Source organism: Ursus maritimus, unplaced genomic scaffold (assembly GCF_017311325.1).
Source record: "Ursus maritimus isolate PB19 unplaced genomic scaffold, ASM1731132v1 scaffold_9, whole genome shotgun sequence".
Classification (NCBI taxonomy): domain Eukaryota; kingdom Metazoa; phylum Chordata; class Mammalia; order Carnivora; family Ursidae; genus Ursus; species Ursus maritimus.
The window spans coordinates 12,732,092-12,736,801 of NW_024427107.1; positions in this window are offsets into that span (position 1 = coordinate 12,732,092).

Consider the following 4,710-nt stretch of genomic DNA (forward strand, 5'->3'; position numbering starts at 1 on the left):
GAAGACCCCCTGCAATGTAAAGTCAGGATTAATGGGCAGGGGGAGTAGGTACTGAAGGAGACTTATAATCTTTTCTCTAATGCTTGTGCAAAGACCTCATGTCTTACTAGGGGCAAAAGAAGTCCTGGTCATGAAGACCCATTAACCTCTCTGCCTTCTTAAGTTGATTCCACAAGTAACGCCTTCATAAATGTAATTAATCTGTACTCAGTACTATAGATTTTGTGAGAAATACGAGGATCTCGCTTCTTTCCCTTCCCCTTTATAGGGAGTTGAATTATGTATCCTCCTCAAAAGCCACATCCACATCATAACCTTTGTGGGGTGTTTTCTCCGACACCAGCCAATTCTGAAATTCTTCAACACCGGAACTGATCGTCCAACAATTCCGGTACATTCTGACATGATTACCCAGGGTTAGTGAGGACCCCACAGGTTAAGGGCTCAGTCCCACTAGACTGTCTCACTTTGGATGCCAGTCATGAGTCTCAGGCCACCCAGATTTCTGACTGACCAGATATAAGTTGAAGGTATTCACGACCCCCTCCTCAGGTTTGACAATCTGCTAGAAGGGCTCACAGAACTCAGGAAAACAGGTTACCTATGTTTATTGGTTTATTAGAAAGGATAAAATTCAGGAATAGCCAGATGAAAGAGATGTGCAGGGCAGTATGGGGCAGGGGCATAGAGCTTCCACACTCACCCTGGCAGGATTCAGAACACAGAACTCTCTGAATCACCTAGTTCAAGGGTTTTTATAGAGCTCAATCTCCAGCCTTCCTACCCACCCCTTCCCAGAGATTGGTGGGTGAGGCCGAAAGTTCCAACCCTCTAATTACTTGGTCTTTCTGATGACCAGCCCTATCCTGAGGGTATCAAGAGGCCCTAAGTCACCTCGTTAGCATAAACTCCAGGGTCATTGAAAGGGGCACATTATGAATAACAAAAGACACTCCTACCGCTCAAGAAATCCCAAGGGTTTTAACAGCCCTGTGTCAGGAACCTGGGGCAAAGACCAAATATATTTTCATATTATACCACACCCATGATACCTGGGCCTATGATTCTATTTGGAAATAGGCTTCTGGAGATGCAATTAAGTTAAAGATCTTGAGATGAGATTATTTTAGATTTAGGGGAGGTTCTAAGTCCAGTGATTGGTATCTGTTTGAGAGGACCAGGATGGACAGAGACACACAGAGGAGAAGGCCGTGAGAAGGCAGAGGCCGGATAGGAGTTATGCTACCATGAGAACAGAAGTGCCTGGAGCCACCAGGCCCCAGGTTAGGAGAGGCAAGGAGAGATTCAGAGCTTTTGGAGGGAGCACTGGCTGCTGACACCTTGATTTTTGACTTCTGGTCTCCAGAACTGTGCGAGAATGAATTTGGGTTGTTTTGAACCATCAAGGTTGTGGTAATTTGTTATGGCAGCCCCAGGAAATGTTACACCCTTCCCCGTACCCTCTTCCTTCTTCTCCTTCTTCCTCCTTTAGCTTAATTATAATGTTTAAGAAATTATTCTTGTTCTCAGAGAGGTTTAATTACACGAGAGCAAAGTACACATGCTACTCACGTTAAGTGACCAAACAGGACCATAAGATGGGGGTGCCAGAAGCCGCCAGGTGGCTGAGTGCTAAGTGTGGAGCGCATGTAGTAAGTACAGGGAGGTCGGGGACTCCTTCGTGGTGAGACTCCGTGTTTCTCTTGATCAAGCATTCCTTGATCCTGAGAACTGGCTTTCCCTCTTCACGCTTTAGAAGATGCCTCTTATTTAGCAATATCACTTGGATGTCTCACACCCTCCTGCTAGACTCTTCTAGGTCAAAGATTTTTCTAGATCATGCTTCCAGCGAATTTTGTACTTGCCTGCCTCTTAAGGGATTTTTAGAATATATGCGACTTAAAGATGGCAGACCAAAACCACTGGGTTGTTTGATCTCTTCATGAGAGATCGCGAGACAGTCAAGATCCACACTGATGAAATGTTTTTTCATGTCTGGAAAAAATGGGTACTTTGAACTTTGAATTAATTATTGTTTTCTCTCTCTTGTTTCTAAATTAAAATCAATCACTACTGCATGATGTCACAAAAAAATGGCCAAGTAGGAAGCTCTAGGAATCTGTCCCTTCACCGAAACAATGATTGAATTGGCAGGAACTGTCAGCCCATTCATGGACCAAAACAGCCTCTGAAGGGATGTAAACAGTCAGGAACTTTTTTTTTTTTTTCTTCCCTTCACACCTTTTGCAAGGTGGGCATTTAAGGAAATCTTTGTCAGGTTACTGGCTAATTACAGATATAACAGAACAGAAACATCAGGGACCACACAAAAGAAGAAATACACATATTTCTTGCAAAATAGTTTGCAAAAATAGTTTGCAAAAATAGTTTGGAAAAGTAACAAACAGTTGACTTTAGCTTTCAACAAGAAAGATTCCAGAGGTGGAAGAGAGCTAAATCTCTGGAGTTACCATACCTTAATATTCAGTGTCCAGTACTCAACAACAACATACAAAATCTACCAAAACAAACAAACAAACAAACAAACAAACAAAACTTAAAGAAACCCCAGGAAAATATGGCCCATTCACAGGGGAAAACAACTTTGATAGAAATCATCTCTGAGGAATCCCAGCCATTGGAATGATTGGTCAAAGATGTTAAATCTGCTGTCTTAAATATGTTCAGTGAGAACGAAAAGAAATCGGGAACGCAATGTATGAACAAAATGAGAATACCAACAAAGAGATAGAAATTATAAAAAGGAACCACACAGAAATTTTGGAGGCGAATATTATGATAACCGAAATGAAAAACTCACTAGTGAGGTTAAACAAGATTTGAGCTGGCAAAAGAAAGCGTCAATGAACTTGTAGGTAAGACCCTAAACTCATCCAGTGTGAGGACCAGAAGGAAAAGAAAATGAAGGATAGTTAACTGAGCCTGAGGGATATGTGCAATATCATGAAACATACTAACACACACATTTCAGGAAGGAGTCCTAGGAGAAGAAAGAAAAGGGAAGAAAACAGTTCCGATCAATAATGGCCGAAAATTTCCCAAATCTAAAATAAATACATGAACATACATGTCTAAGAAGCTCAATGAACTCCATGAAGGATGAACTCAGACACATTACAGTCAAACTATCAAAACATGAAGATGAAGAGAGAATCTTGAATCTTCAAAGACAAGGGACTTACCCTTCTAAAGGGATCCACGATAAGATTAACAACTTATTTCTCTTCAAAAATCATGGAGGCCAGAAGCAGTGGGATGACATATTTAAAGTCCTGAAAGAAAGAAAGCAGCCAACCAAGACTCCTGCATCTGGCAAAACTATCTTTCAAGAATGAAGGAGATATTAAGACATTTCCAGATAAACAAAAGCCGAAGGAGTTTAGTACTAGTAAATCTGCTGTATGGTAAATGTTAAAGGGAGTCTTTCAGGCTGAAATGAGAGGACAGTAGACTTTAAATCAAAGCCATAAGAAAGAAAACCCCACAAAGAACACAGGTAAAGGTAACTACATAGAGAAGTATAAAATCCAGTATCATTGCACTTTGTTATGGTTTGTAACTTTTCTCTTTTTTCTATGTGATTTAAGAGGCAAATGCATAAAACAATGATTATAGGTCTACGTTAGTGGGCATACAATGGATAGAGGTGCAGGCTGTGACAATAACAGCGTAAAGGGGGAGAGATGGAGATATTCAGAGCACAATGTTTGTTTATTTTTGAAACCCAGTTGGTATTACTCAAACTAGGCTGTTAAAAGTTTAAGCTGTTAATTGTAATCCCCAAGATAACGACTAATAACTTAAAAAATGCAGGAAAGGCAAGAAGAGGGGATTTAAAAAGGCATACTACAAAATCGAACAGTACCAAAACATTTTTTTCAGTGTACCTTGTAATGGTTTTTCCACATAGGTTCTCACAACCCAGCCTGTGTGAGGGGAGTCAGTAACGCACTCTACTCGGGCAGCCTGGAACCGTTAGCTGTTAGAGAGTGCGTTGAACCAGATTTACAAGGCCAAGTGAAGACCTTGGGTTAAAGAAAGAGCACAGGAGAATGGAGAACATGCAGGACTAGAAGACAGGAGAGGTAGGTTCTAGCTGCTTGCACTCTTTGCTGCTGACAAGCCGTGTGACGATGGACAACTCTTAGTTTTCTTTTTCCCTAAGGAGAGGATGTTGGACTAGATAATCTCAAAGGTCTTTCCAGTTGGCTGATGGCACCAGGGTTTGCGTGGTAGGGCATGCCCTCTGAACTGAAGAGCATGAGTGATGGAGACGTTTTCTACTCATTCCCAGTGCAGACGTGCATTCTCTGAGGCTAATTTTATTTTTGAATTTTTTATTTTTTAAAAAAGATTTTATTTATTTGACAGAGAGAGAGAGAGAGCACAAGCAAACAGAGTGGCAGGCAGAGGGAGAGGGAGAAGCAGGCTCCCCTGATGAGCTGGGAGCCCGACATGGGGCTCCATCCCAGGGCTCTAGGATCATGACCGGAGCCGAAGGCACACGCTTAACTGACTGAGCCACCCCGGTGCCCCTGAGGCTAATTTTGAAAGGGGTGAAAGTGTCATATGGCTGGAAGGGACCTTGCAAAAGCACTTAGTGCAAGAGGCACGACATCCACCACAATACTGATATCTTCTGTCTGTGTTGTGTTTCTGAGTTACCTCCAGGAGCAGCAGCCTGCCATA